Source organism: Phoenix dactylifera, chromosome 2 (assembly GCF_051530095.1).
Source record: "Phoenix dactylifera cultivar Ajwa chromosome 2, Ajwa_hap1_PhDact_Kaust_v1.1, whole genome shotgun sequence".
NCBI classification, from domain to species: Eukaryota; Viridiplantae; Streptophyta; class Magnoliopsida; order Arecales; family Arecaceae; genus Phoenix; species Phoenix dactylifera.
In genome coordinates, this window is record NC_143191.1 from 15911273 (window position 1) to 15927477 (window position 16205).

Consider the following 16205-nt stretch of genomic DNA (forward strand, 5'->3'; position numbering starts at 1 on the left):
GAGAGTGAACCGACATGAGCAAGTCATATTAGATTAATTGATCTAATTGGTGTCTAGGAAAGCATGAAAGGTGGTTACTTAATTAGGACCTTACTCTCTGAGTAAGGGGAGCCTCCCACCTGCTTACCTGGCCAATTGTTCGATTACCTCTTATGAAGAGCTCAAGTTGCAAACACTAAGACCTGATTAACCAATATTAAGTCAATAGGTCTTCCACTGTAGTAGAGCTGCTAAGGTCTTTCTGATGTTGATTTGTCTCGGCTGGACACAGTGGTCAAGTTGCATCGGGGGGCTGGACCTCTCTATAGACATGAGATGTTGTAGGGTAAAGGTGGGGTTGGGCACCAATAACTGTTAGGTGAGGACCCAATGACGACTTTATTCCTACGGTTATACGGTGGGTCTGACTTAACTAAGAAATGGGACCAATAACTGTTAGGTGAGGTTTTCATGGCTTAGAGACCAAGTTACACTGCAACATGCTTGAGAAGCATTGTACAAGAGTTGTACATTCATCAATCTATGTGTCACCAATAACTGTTAGGTGAGGTGGCATGTAAATTGGTGGGACCGCAATACCCACTAGAAATCCTAGTCGTGTGGGATTTCCGTTTTCCTACTAGGGGAGTGTGAGGGATTCGAGAAAATAGTGGGAGTTACATTTGTTCTAAAAGACCTTAGAACAGATTAGGATCAAGTACAAAAGTCTAACTAGAATCTTTACTCTCTGCAGATACAATGTCGGCTTCAAACCCTTTGACCCGTATTCTTGAGACCAACCGACTGACCGGAACCAATTACAAGGACTGGCTTAGAAATCTCAAAATTGTTTTGGACTGTGAGAAAATAGGCTACATACTCGATTCAGATATCCCCACACTACCAACACGTCCTACTGATGTTCAGCGTGAGATGCATAAAAAGTGGTTGGATGATGACATTAGAGTAAAATGCTATATGATGGCATCCATGTCTAATGAACTCCAATGCCAGCATGAAAATATGAAGACTGCTAGGGACATACTGGCACACCTGCAAGAGTTGTATGGTGAGCAGAGTCGCACAGCTCGTTTTGAAGTGTCCAAGAGGCTCTTCAAAGCGAAGATGCGCGAAGGGCAGTCTGTCCATGATCACGGTCTGACCATGATCAAGGACCTAGAGGAGCTTGAGAAGCTCGGTATGGACATGCACAAGGAATTACAAGTGGATTTGATCCTACAGTCACTTCCTGATTCATTTGGTCAGTTTATAGTAAACTACCACATGAATAAGATTGAATGCACTAAGACTGAACTAATCAACATGTTGGTAACTGCTGAGGGAGCCTTGAAAGGTTCAAGGGGCAATGTCCTTGCTGCTGAGTTGACTTCTGGTTCCAAGAGAAAGTCTACTTGGAAGAAAAAGAAGCCTGCTAAGAAGCAGAAGAAGGACAAAAAGCCAAAGAAGGAAGTTCAAAAGAAAAAGGCTAACGACAAAGGAAAATATTTCCACTGCAATGTCGAAGGCCACTGGAAGAGAAACTGTCCTTCATACCTCGAGAGCCTGAAGAACAAGAAAGGTGACACACTTTCAGAAGGTATAGACTTGCTCATAATTGAAACTAATCTAACGGTTTCTTCTACTTCTAGTTGGGTTATAGATTCTGGTTCTAGTGCTCATTTGTGCACTACCATGCAAGGTCTAAAGGAAAGTAGAAGGCTGGCGGAAGGTGCGGTAACCCTTCGGGTTGGCAACGGGGCAAAAGTTGCTGCTGTGGCTGTGGGCACCTACCATCTGCGACTACCGTCTGGATTTAGTTTAATACTTAGAGACTGCTATTATGTACCTGCTGCTAGCAGAAATTTGATTTCTGTTTCATGTCTAGCATAGGAAGGTCATGTTTTTACATTTGACAAAGACTGCTGTTCTATTTATTTAAGAAATAAAATAGTCGCACGTGGTTTCATGATTGACAGTCTCTATCATTTACATATGGATGTATCTGTGAATGTTACCGAGCAAGATGTGAGTGCCAAAGGATCCAAAAGATCCAGAGATGAGATAAATCAAAGATATTTGTGGCACCTCAGGCTTGGCCATATTGGAGAAGACAGAATGAACAAAATGGATAAAGATGGGCTTCTCGGCTCATTGACTTTCGAGTCATATCCAGTTTGCGAGTCCTGTCTTCAAGGAAAGATGGCTAGACTGTCCTTTGTAGGACATGGGGAGAGGACCACTGAAATACTTACCCTAGTACATACAGATGTATGTGGCCCATTCGATGTGCTAGCCAGGGGACGATATTCTTACTTCATTACCTTTACCGATGATTATTCACGGTATGGGTATGTGTATCTTATGAGACACAAGTCTGAGTCTTTTGAAAAGTTCAAAGAGTTCAAGAATGAAGTAGAAAAACAAACTGGAAAACCTCTTAAGGCTCTTCGATCAGATCGAGGAGGAGAATACCTTAGTGGGGAATTCCGGGACTATCTCAAAGAAAACGGCATAGTCTCACAATGGACACCTCCAGGTACACCTCAACTCAACGGGGTGTCAGAGAGGAGGAATCGGACCCTATTGGATATGGTCAGGTCCATGATGAGCTTCACTGATTTACCTATGTTCCTTTAGGGAGATGCCTTACTCACAGCGATTTATTTATTGAATAGAGTTTCCTCTAAATCCGTTCCTACCACACCGTATGAGATATGGCATGGTAAGAAACCAAGTCTGGGTCATCTCAAGATTTGGGGATGTCCGGCCCACGTCAAGAGACTACAGGCAGACAAGTTAGAGGCTAGGACCATAAGTGCTCGTTTTATAGGATATCCTAAAGAGTCATTAGGATACAATTTTTACGTCTCAAAGGATCACAATGTGTTTGTGAGCCGTCATGCCATCTTCTTGGAAAATCAGTTTATCCTTGATAGAGGCAGTGGGAGGAAAATTGAGCTTGAAGAGAAAGTCTCTGAAAAGCAACGAGTCATGGATCCTATAGAACCTATTCATAAGGAGCCAGTACACGATGTCCCTCGACCACCTCGTAGATCTAGTAGGGTCTCCCATCCTCCCGATAGATACTTAGGTATACTAGAAGAGGATACCGAGGAAATGTTCCTAGTGGGAGATAGGGATCACATACAGGATCCCAAAACCTACAACGAGGCGATATCTGATATCGATTCCGAGAAATGGCTGGAAGCTATGAAGTCAGAGATAGACTCCATGCATTCCAACCAAGTCTGGACCTTAGTAGACCCACCAGAAGGTATTGTACCTATTGGATGCAAATGGATCTACAAAAGGAAAATAGGTTCGGATGGAGAGGTAGAGACCTATAAGGCAAGGCTTGTGGCGAAAGGGTATAGTCAGCGCGAAGGCATTGACTATCAGGAGACCTTTTCACCTGTAGCCATGCTAAAATCCATCCGAACATTGCTTGCCATTGCAGCATTTCATGATTATGAAATTTGGCAGATGGATGTGAAAACTGCTTTCCTGAATGGATATCTTGATGAAGATATCTATATGGAACAGCCTTTGGGTTTCACTTCCAGTGATAGAGATCACAAGGTCTGCAAGCTGCAAAGGTCCATCTATGGACTAAAGCAAGCATCTCGGAGTTGGAACACTCATTTCAATGAAGCAATCAAAACGTTTGATTTCATCAAAAACGAAGAGGAACCGTGTGTTTACAAAAAGGTTAGTGGGAGTGCTGTCGTTTTTCTCGTACTATACGTAGATGACATTCTCCTGATTGGGAATGATATTCCCATGCTAACCTCGGTCAAGGTCTGGTTGTCAAAAGAATTCTCCATGAAAGACCTTGGGGAAGCATCCTATATTTTGGGAATAAAGGTCTATAGAGATAGATCTAAAAGGATGCTTGGCCTGTCACAGAAAATGTACATAGAGGAGGTGCTGAAGAGGTTCAGCATGGAAAACTCCAAGAGGGGTCTCTTACCCCTTAGGCATGGAATTCATCTCTCCAAGAAGATGTGCCCCAACACATCTGAAAAGATTCAACGCATGAGCAAGATTCCCTATGCATCGGCAATAGGAAGCCTCATGTATGCCATGCTGTGTACACGACCTGATATAGCTCTTGCTGTGAGTGTCACAAGCAGATATCAGTCGAATCCAGGTAAAGAACACTGGACAGCTGTGAAGAATATTCTTAAGTACTTGAGAAGAACTAAAGATTTATTCTTGGTTTTTGGAGGATCATCGGAGTTAAAAGTAGAAGGGTACACAGATTCAGACTTCATGACTGATGTCGATGACAGGAAGTCAACATCTGGATATGTGTTCTTGTGCAATGGTGGTGCGGTAAATTGGAAGAGTTCTAAACAACCGATCATTGCTGATTCTACTATGGAAGCCGAATACATCGCCGCCTCTGAAGCTGCTAAGGAAGGCTTCTGGTTCAAGAAATTCATTGCAGAGTTGGACGTGATGACATCAGATGCCATAACACTCTACTGCGATAATAATGGCGCCATAGCCCTTGCTAAGGAGCCAAGGTCTCATCAGAAGTCTAAGCATATAGAGCGGCGCTTCCATCTCATACGCGACTATGTTGAGAAGAAATATGTAGAGGTGCAGAGAGTAGACTCCGCGGATAACGTGGCAGACCCGTTCACTAAGCAGCTGAGTCAGCAAAAGACTGAAGCCCACCTTGAGAAGATGGGCCTAAGATATATGACCAATTGGCTTTAGTGCAAGTGGGAGATTGTTAGATGTATGCCCTAGAAGCCAATTTGGCTGACACATTGTTGATTCTAGGGACATAATTTTGTACTTGACTATTTATTATTGAATAAATAAAAGGCATCTTTTCATTCATATTGTTTATGTGTCTATGAATCGTCCAAGAAATTAATAAGATGATGATACATATTCTCAAGAGTTGAGAATTTGAGCCATGTATCATTGGTGATTAGTTTCTAAATGCTCTTGATCAATGGATCATCACGAGGACGGTGATCGATCCGATCAGTGCACAGATCACTTTCCTTCTGGATGGACGAGACTTGAGTCCACAGTGTAGGGACACTGAAGTGATAGTGCAGGTGCTTGTTAGAGAACAAGGGTACTGAGCGTGACCAAGACAAGAAGTCACTTGGATGTCTATCCACTCGTCAGTGACTTGCTTGATGTTGCAGTAGTGTGACTGGTCCTTTGACCTGCGGTGCTTCGGCTACTCACAGTGAGGTTATTGTAGTTTGACTGCACACATACATGGTCTCTAGCCATATGGGTCCATGCAGTGTAGATTGGCTGCAGTAAGTTTACTGTAGGAGTAGGGTATGCACCTATATGGAATCTATCGACCTTGATAGATAAGGAGAGATCCTATGTGATTTATAAGACTGAGTTCGTAAGACCTCGGCCGGGGCAGTATGCACAGTGGAGAAAGAGTTTTCCACTCTCGAACTTAAGTCGAATAAATTTTGACATATGACAGACGAAGGGGTTTGACGAGTTATCCATGACCTCCGTCTTGTAGGGATCCACGATAGAAGGACTGTAACACATGACAACTGCACCTAGAGGTTCATCATTCTATTCTGCTGGGTAGCCACTACATGCTGCTAGGTGTCACTGGTGGATGGTGGGACTCATAGGGATTATCTTGATGATCGATAAACCCTAATGAGTAGAATTGGAATCGTTCCAACCCATTGAAAGGAGTTTTCAATGATACTGAGATGGAGATCTCAATATGTCTCATTACCAGTCAGATTAGAACCTATGAGGTCACACACATTAGAGGTTCTGATTATTAGGATTGTCGATTTGTGATTTGGAATCACAATGTCAATTGTCAATAAGATTGATGTACAAAATAACCCACTAAGAGTTAGTGAGTTAAATGGAAGAATTAAATAATTATAATTAGATTATAATTAAGTCTTTTGCTGATTAATTGAGTCAAATTATGTTGGGTCTGACCCAAAGAAATTTGACTCAAATCCTAGTCAAAAGTTGGCTAGATCGAGTCCTTGAAAATCCTGCCAAATTCAGCCTTTTTTCTATTATTGGAGCCTCCCTCTTGATGCCTTATTTTGAGGGGTCAAAATAGGCAAGAGGGGGCAGCCAAGAGGACAAGGAGGGGCGTGGCCCCCTCTCCTTCTTTGCTGGGAGCCAACGCCCCTTGATTCTTTCCAAGAATCAAGGGGCCCGCCAATAAAGAAAGGCACCAGGAAACCTATTAGGAATAGGTTTCCTGGCGCATAGGGTTTTGAACCCCATAAAAAGGGAGCCCCACGTCCCATGTTTGAAGAGAAGAACTTCTCGCAGCCGTGGGGCAGCAAGAAGGAATTTTTGGGATTTTTAAATCAGCAAATAGGGAGAGAAAAGAATAAAAAAAAGGTGAAGGGTTTTCTTCTTCTTTTGAAGGCTGCACAAGGTGGGATCCTTGTGATTTCTTCTTCCTTCTTCTTCGACATCCAAGAGAGGCTTTTGCAAGGAGCTAGCACCCCGGTGAAGCCCCATCTCTGATCTTCAGCAACCTCGTGTGGATACTTGTAGAGGCCGGACGTTTGTGCGGCTACAAGGAACCAAACCACGATCATCGGTTGCGGTGTTCTTCTACCCGCACAAAGGTGAAGATGAGATCTTCATTTGAAATTTTATATTTCTGATTTTCTAGTAGTTTAACAATTCATAATTAATTATTAGATCTTAGTTTAGTCCCCATCTTAATTCAAAAGGGTTCTGAATCGTTTTGATTCAGAAAAATTTTGAAATCTACCCGATCCTGTTCCGGCGTATGCGATGCACCGGGCCCGGCATGCGGATTCCGCCGCGAACGTCGCGCCGCTGTGGGGCAATCCAACACCCCAAAGGCGAATCGACGCCATTAAGGAAGGATGTCCGCCGAAATCTGCAGACTGCCAGATCAGCGACAACCGCTATACGCCATAAAGGAGGCGGGGAGCTCGAAGCGCGCGCGCCTTTCCGAGGGATGGCGGCAATCTCGAAGCATCACTCCTTTCACCCGTTCCCCTCCTGGTTCCAGGCTCGGAAGTGGGGGGCTACTGTTACGGGAGAATTTAGCCACCATGCCCCACGTGACCGACACGCGCGCCCAGGAAGACTACGGCAGTCCCTTGATCCAGCAATCCGACCCCGAGTCGGATATCTTCGGTTCCGCAGCCCGACCCCGAGTCGGCTGCCCCTTGATCCAGCAATCCGACCCCGAGTCGGATATCTTCGGCTCCGCAGCCCGACCCCGAGTCGGCTGCCCCTTGATCCAGCAATCCGACCCCGAGTCGGATATCTTCGGCTCCGCAGCCCGACCCCGAGTCGGCTGCCCCCTGATCCAGTCATCCGACCCCGAGTCGGCAATCTCTCGACAACAACAGACTGTTCCTCTGAGGCACGCCGCGGCCCCCTGCTCCACTACTCCCTGCAACGGCCGTATCCGGCGCTGCCCCACGATCCCCTGTAACAGCCGTACAAAGCGGAGCTCCACTATGCCCTGCCAGGGCCGTACCCAGCGCTGCCCCACGACGCCCTGTAACGGCCATGTCAGTGGCAGCCCCATCGTGCCACACGATGACGAATCCCCGGAAAAACCCCCCAGCCTGATATATATGAGGCTGGGGGGGGAAGGGGGAGGGTAAGCAAAGGTTTTCCAGAGTATTCTCTTATCCGTTACTACTATCTCTCCTTCTCCTTCAATCTCCTCTGACTTGATCGTCGGAGGGCCCCCACTACCCCAGTGGTGGTGCGAGGCTTGCCTGCAGGTTTTCCGGTGGAAGGTGGAGCGCAATCAACCCAACTCCAAAGGAACCCCGTTCACACCGCTGTGCCAATCGTTTTCGGTTTGGACCACCAGCAACAGTAACCATTTGCTGCACGTCTGTATCTAATATGCCATAAGTTCTTAGTGGTATTCTATATGCTAACTATAGCAACTACTCCATTACTCATGTAATGTGAGGCTTCAGGCTCATTGTTAAAAAAAAAAGACATTTACATGTAATGTCTGGTATTATTGTATCCGTTTATATACAATTATATACATAACAGACATTGTTTAAGGTATGCAATTGTATTAAGAAGGTATAATTGCACACAGAAATAGATGTAATAATATGCAAAATATTGGCCTGAGTGCACATTAGGACTAAACATAAGGTGCTTGTTTGAACAAAGTTAAATGTGCCATTAGTAGTGGAGCCAGGTATAAAACTAGCATGCATAGTTACAAGGAACATATACCTAAATCATGTAAACAACTAGCTCGATCCATCATACCTAAACCATTCCGTCAAAGCTTTAACCAGACTTAAGTTATGAGGAAAGAGTTCTATTCATCCAAGAATAATTGAGGTTCGGTTGGGTTGTAATCTTTCCAAGAATTTTTTGAGTGGTTAGTCATACTTATTATGTTGCTACACTCCCCTAGCAGTACTAGCCAAATAATGCATTTATTGGATCAAGTTAGACCCAACTAACAACACCTAAACCTATCCGGACTAAATTGGATGAAAGCCTAGCACTAGAAGCCCAAATGATTTGGCCAAATCTAAACCATCATATCTAAAGTTTTTGAACTCAATTTGACCCGAACTATTTTAATTATTGGATTGGGCTTGACCACAAATAGACGGAACCGTTCAAAAATTTAGCATAAAAAAGAGGCGTTAGCACCTCCTTTTTCCTACAGGGTTTTGGACCTATAAACCCCAACCAACCTGACCCTATTTCTTCTCCATCCTCTCCACCATCCATCTACCCTAGTAGCCCCCTCCTCCATCCTATCATCCTTCGACGGTGACTCAAAACTCTCTTCTTCTTCCTGGCTCCCTCGATCTTGAGCTTCAAGTCCGAAACTCAGACTTCTTAGTGCTCAGCTATAACTCTCTCATAGTCTCGATTGGTTACCATGGGTAGCGGCTTGAGATCATGACGACCAACAGCGGCCACGGGGGTGTCATACACTGATATTGTGAGGGGTGGCAATTCTTAACTATTTAATCTGTTTAACTTGATTCAACTTATCGTAGATTGGCTTAGGTTACCTTTTTAAAATAAAATGGTTAGGCTCGGGTTTGGATTTTTTACCCGTATAATGAACAGGTTCGAGTTGATAGAGTTTTAATCTATCCAGTATCCAACCCACCCCATATATGGTCTGACACGACCTGATTGCCGCCCTTATATCAAAGTTTGCTAGGGTTCCCTACCATTGCATATAGTTATTAAGGTTCAAATTGATGTCGTACATAAACATTGCATGCGGGTCGTCTCTTCTGCTTCCCAAGACGACCAAGATCCATCTGATGATGCCATTTCTAGTAACCTCAATGTGATCTTCCCTTTTCCCCAGCGTATGCCGAACCGGCCTGTATCGGCCGGTACGGGCCGGTACAAACCGGTCCGGCCAGCTACCGGTACGGCGGAGCCGTGGAAACCGGTACAGGCCGGTTCCTTGCCGGAGACGAAGAAGGCGAGGAGAAAAAGAGGGAGCACGGAGAAGAGAGGGAGGGAGCCCACCTTCCGCCGCCATCGGAGAGCCGCGGAGGGGCGTCGGAGGCCGGTGGGGGGCGGCGGAGCCGGGCGGGGGACGGGGGAGCCCGCGGGGGCACTGCGGAGGCCGCGGCCGCGGCCGCGTCCCCTGTTTCTTTCGAAACAGTGGCCGCGGCCGCGGCCTCCGCAGCGCCCCCGCGGGCTCCGCCGCCCCCCGCCGGCCTCCGCCGCCCTCCACCGGCCTCCGACGCCCCTCCGCGGCTCTCCGATGGCGGCCGAAGGTGGGCTCTCTCCCTCTCTTCCCCGCGCTCTCTCTGGTTCTCTTCTTCTTCCCCGGTTCCGGCGGGGAAGAGCTTCCCGGTTCGTACCGCCCGGAGCACGGTACGAACCAGCCCGTACCGGTCCGGTAGGCAACCGGTACGCCTACCGGACCCAGTACGGTGGACCTTGCTTTTCCCAATTCAAAAGTTATGATTTATTTCGTTGTTTTCCACCAGAGTTGTGAAGCCCACCTCAAAAAACCCAAACCAAGCTCAATCCACTAAGCAGCCTGGAGTGGCCTGAAGGACCTTGTAGGATCCGAATAGGGCATAGCCCTGCTTAAACATGGAGAGAAAGACTGCTCCTCTGCTTTAAAAACTGCTAAGACTAGGAAATCATAGTCTGAGGCATGGTCTACTAAACTAGCCTGTACCGGCCGGTTCAGTACGTACCGTACCGGTACCGACCCCCACCGATACGGTACAACCACATAAAATGGTTCGGGGCAGGAACCGAGCGGGGAAGAAGAAAGAAGAGAAAGAGGAGAAGAGGAAGAAAGAAGAGGAAAGAAAAGGAAGAAAGAAGAGGAAGAAGAAGAGAAAGAGGAGAAGAAGAAGACGGTTCGATGTACCTCGGGCTGACCCCCTCCCGAGCACCTCGACGCGCGTGCGGCCCTCCCAACGGTTCCTTCCTTGCTCGCGGGAGAAGGGGGGAAAGAGAAGAGAAGAAAGGAGGAGAGAGGGGAAGAAAGGAGAGGAGGAGAGAGCTAGGGAAGGAGGAAGAAAAAGGGAAGGGAAAAAAAAAAGAAAAAAAAAAACTTTCTGCGCGCGGGGCAGCCCGTCCGCGCAGGCGTGATTCTACGTGCAGGGAACCTTGCTCCTGTGCGGTTCCCCGTGCTCGTGCTGTTTCCCTGCACCCATGCAGGGCAGCGAACCCGCACGGGGCAATTAATGCCACAGAGTGGCTAAAACGCATCCGCGTGCGCGTGTTGGACGGAGTTTTTTTTTTTGTTCCAGTTTGGCACTGGTACCGAACCAGTATCGGAGCCTACTGGTATACCGATTCGGTCGGCTTAGCAGACACTACTCTCAGCACTATATAAAGGCCTCCTAACTCCTCTTTCGAGCACCACCAACGATCGCACCATCATCCCTCTTTTCCCTCTTTCTTCCTCTTTCCTGCCATTTACTAGCACTATGGCCACTAGAAATTGGAGTTGGAAAACGTTGCTAGAGCTGAGGTAAAGCCCTGGCCTTCCTCCTATTTGCTTTTTCTTCCTTTTATGGCTTTAAATCACCGCCGTCGGTGGAGGAATTCACCATAAATCAACTAAAGCCCACTTCCCTTATTTTTTGGCCTTCTTTTCACTTTTTCGGCCATCGGCGCTGCCGTCTCTTGGTGCCGGACCTCCAGTTGAACTCCTCGACTTTCTTACCTTCCTCCATGGCGGAGCCATGGCCGCCGCTGAGCAGCCAACCACTGTGAGGCCCAATAGTCCCACATCGGAAAGACTCGTTCCAGAGCCTGGGCATATGAGGCGGGTGTCTCCTAATTCTGTAGACGCGTTTTGGGTGGAAAACAAAACCGGGGAGGGGTGAAGGACGCTTGCGTGAAGCCCCAGAACTGGACAATATCTGGCAGGGGAGCCCCGTGTTCCCCCCTCATGTGGCCCCCACGTGGGCACTAGGTGCCTCACGTGCCTCGCAGAGGCGGGGGCGTGACATTTGGTATCAGAGCCGAGAACGGCTCTTGTCCGATGGTGGGAAGGGTGTGAGGCCCAATAGTCTCACATCGGAAAGACTCGTTCCAGAGCCTGGGCATATGAGGCGGGTGTCTCCTAATCCTGCAGACGCGTTTTGGGTGGAAAACAAAACCGGAGAGGGGTGAAGGACGCTTGCGTGAAGCCCCAGAACCGGACAATATTTGGCAGGGGAGCCCCGTGTTCCCCCCTCATGTGGCCCCCACGTGGGCACTAGGTGCCTCACGTGCCTCGCAGAGGCGGGGGGCGGGGGCGTGACAACCACAACCACAACCATTTCACTGGACCACCACAACCACAACCATGGTCCACCCTCCTTCCCCTGATTTTCCAAGAAAGAAGAAGAAGAGAGAGAGAGAGAGAGAGCCCATCCCTCTCTTTCCTCTTGTTTCTTCTCTCTGGTTTTCCTCTCTTTTTTCTATTTCTCTCTCTAAATTGACCTATGTATCCCAGTATAGGGTCTCGTCGACCTAGTTATGGATTCGTGTTGATCCCTGCAAAGAGACCCTGAACCACCCTGGTGCACGAAAAGCCTGCTGGACTAATTATCCCCTTCCTGTAGAGTGTTCCTAAAACCCAATGATGATGAACCCTATCTAACGATCTTCGCCTTGATTGAGTCCACGCCCCATGAATCATTGTTCGAGTCGCTTAGACCTAACCCACCCAGAGTTGCCGAATGCCATCATCCAGCCAACCTTCTTCCGTCTTTTGTTGTTTTAGTACTATTAAAGTCATCAGATAGAAATTAATTTTATTTTTAATATTTTAAATAGGTTTAGTAGATTCGTCTAGTGAAATTTAATGGTCTAAAGTGGAAAAGATAAGTAGATCTTACATTTCTTATTAATTTTTAAATTATCATGTTTTCTATGCCTAAGGTTTGCCTATGAAGATATCATGTTTTTTTAAAAATTATGGATTAATATATGTCTTATGAAAATTATGTTTTATTATGAAAAGTAGTTTCATGAGCATTTTTCATGAAAATAACATGTTTATGTAACACGAATCTTATCATGCCATATAGTCAGAGGTAGCCCAATACATTTGGAGGCCTAAGGCAGATACAGTGAATGAGGCCTTTTTTTTAATAATAAATTTTTTAATAAGTATAAAATATTTTAAAAAAAAGATATGAATTACGCTTAAGGAAGGGCCCATGAAACTGATTAAATAACTGAGATAATGCTTGGCAGTATTGTTTACCAAGTCGAGCAAGAGTAGAATAGGAAAAGGTTATCCCATGGCACTTCATGGCCCATCCCACCATCTCCCCTTCAAGTGAGTACCCAAGCAGCAACTGCAACATCACAGCACCGCAGCCATTCAATCTCCCCTCCCTCCTTTTCTCTCTCTACCAACCAAGAGGGGAGAAGAAACCGAGAGGAGAAAATTAAAAGAATCTCCACCCTCCAAGAAGTCCATCTCCAATCCCCCTATCTTTCTTCCTGATGGCCCAGCTGGATCAGGAGTAATGTGAGGGAAGGAAAACCAAGACCAAAACCAAAAAAGAGAAGGGATGAAAGATAAAGAGTGGCTTCAGACGTGTATCAAGCCAACCAAATCCCTCCTCTCTTTCTCTCTCCACCCAAAACAAAACTACTGTCCCCAACTTCGCAAATTGCCCCTCTGTAGGCCAGGAAACTCTCCTCTTCCCTTCCATCAAGCGGGAAGACTCGTAGCCAGCTCCTGTTCCTGTATTATATGGGGCTTTTGCTTCCTTTTGGTCACCTCCCGGAGGCCTTCCATTGGCCCGAGGCCTTAGGCTCAGGCCGGCCCTGCATATAGTATTTCTATTTATGTGTATATTTTAAGAAAAAAATATAAGTATTTCAAAAACTCTCAGATAGCTATGAGCAATATTCTGTTTTTATTTTTCTCTCCAGATAAATAAGATCAGTAGGGATGAAGGTTGGTCTAGACTTGGAGTTCACACTAGCAAGCTTGACAATTTGTAGAAGAGTTTTAGTAGTATATAGCTAATGATGGACTTGGCATTGATGTTGGATTTTAGATGCTCTACACTCCTTTATCTTTGAATTGCAATAGAAGTTGGACAAATACTATTTTTCTATGATTTATTATTGTGGGTTTCGTGTTATTGTGGGGAAATACTCTACGGTAGCACGGCCATGTCACGCTCCAGATTTAGGGTGCGACAAATAATGCTCCGGATCTAGGTAGTGACATCCATCGCACTACTGTCCAAATGATGGATACGATTGGTTTGGGTCCTCTAATCTTATCACAACCGCCAGCTAGATTGTTGAGATTAAATACTGTCCAAACCTGTATAGTTATTATTTCTTCTAGAAAGAGATATTTCGTTATTTTTACATCATATTATCTTTTTGGAGAAACAATTAATTTGCTATCTTGCATGCACTTATACTTGTCTGGTTGTAATTTACAGGTGTTTGCTTTGATCCTGCAAGCTAATCTTGCTTTTTATCTTGACACACTTCTCTGCTCGTTCTTTACATGCAAGGAAGCGATTGAAGCTGAATTGCAACTGTTGCAAACTTGATATATTTTATTCCAATTCTATGTACATGTTGCATATTGTTACATTGAGTTTAGCTATCTTAACTGTAGATGCAGAGGAGATCACACATTTTTTTGACGACTCATGTTGGACTTCATTTTCACAAAGCAATCATGTATGAACGAATTCATGGCTGAATGACCTTTATGAATATTTTTTGTCTAAACAATTCTAATCAATCGCTTGATTTTGATCATTGTTGAATTATAATATTTTTCATGAGATAATTGAATTTTTGGAGCCAATGTATACCAACATATGAAGTAAATCTAAATGTTAAACAAGATTTGCAATCTTCCAAGTCTACATTATATGCTTGGGGAACATATAGTACCTGAATTCATATCAATAATCAGTTTTGTATGGATTATTTAGGAATAAATCATTCAAATAGGTATGGCACAGGGGGCATGAAAAGGCAGGATTGCTGGTCCAAAAATTGTATTTAGCAGTAACCCACCAGCCTTTCTAGTTTAGTGGGATTAATTATTTTTAGTAGGGCCAAGAAGTTATTGCTAATGGTATAGAAATCTTTAGCAACGGCCAAGAAGAACATTTCGTGACAAAGTTGTCACTGAAAGAATATTTATGAGGAGCCACCACTTGTTGCTAAAAGTAAAATGGATGGCTTTCAGTGAGAAAATCGTTTAGTGCAAAAAGTTGTTTCTGGAAATGGCAGACTGCAAATAAGTGAACATTTTGCGGCCAATGCCTGTCCCCGGCTAGTATTATTTGCAACAGGTATTTAGTGATGATTGTCAGGTTGTTGCTAAATAGTTTTAGAAACAAGCTAAACTTCAAGCAATTCCTGGGTAGGTTCAATAAACTTTCAGAAATGATGCATTTGATGTATCATGGTGCATGGACTAGGTTGTTTGGTTGAACTTACATAACCATTTAAGTTGCACTTAGTTGTGCATGCCCCTCATGCTTTATGGATAGCCTTCTATTAGATTTGTACATGACAAAGTATGCCATACTGTATCGGACCGGATAGTCCAGAATATACTGTACGGCATGGTACGCTGTATTGGCCCAAACTGGGCGGTACAGAGCATAATGTATCATATAGGTTCGGTACCGGTACCCCGTACGGATGGCGTACCGACACCGTTAAAAATATCACGTATCGTACTATACCGACACTGTGCTAATGTGGCACTGGTATGGAGTCTGGTACCGAGATGGCGAACCTTGTCATACGGTACCGACACGTGGTAAGGAGGGCGCAGCCATACTTGGTACGCCAAACCGATTCCCATACTGGGCATACCGATACAGTAATAGAGTGGCATCGGTTGATAGGGGAGCTTGATCTCGTAACTGTCCTCACGATGTATACTCTCATTAGTCGAGGTAGCTTGTTCGGTATTAATTTTCTAAGAAAGTACAGGTTGTGTATACTCTTTCAATACCTTCTATTTTATGCACTATTAATATAGATTGCACATATATACAATATATATTATATTGTTTACTTTATTTAGTTGACGTATTCCGATATTGGCATATCTGCACGAGCATCTCTGTCAGTTTCTCACACATCGAGCTGCAAGAGTTATGCGAGGCATAGAAACGAATTTATATATTTTTTTCTGAAACTCTTGGTATATTACAAATTTCTTTCTAGGCTTATTTGCTTTATATTGATACTCTTATGCTTCTTAATTCTTATTGAAACTATGTATCATATATCATGATAGTCATGAGTCTTATTGAAACTCTTAGACTTCTTTACTTCAAATTAAAACTTTAACCTTTGTATTATACTATGTATCATATATCATATACCATGTTTCATGTATCATATAATGTGTATCATGAATCATGTATCTTTTATCATATATCATGTATCATAGATCATTATCCTATAACATATACTTTTTTTTGTTAATGGAAGAGCATGAGAGGGAGCCTGGCAAGGTGAAGTTCTACAGAATGACTCATATCCACTAAGATTGCAGCTTTGTCTAAAAGGAGTAGAGAGATATAGTCGTATGTATTGATAATAAATTTGTGCAATAATTTGTAGTTTTATTTTTCTATTATTAATATGCGACTTTTCTTCTTAATTTAGAAAAAATGGATTAAGAAAAATTTGGAATATTATAGATATATTAAGAAAAATCTGAATCAAGATGACTTTTTTTCTATCATTAATATGTATTT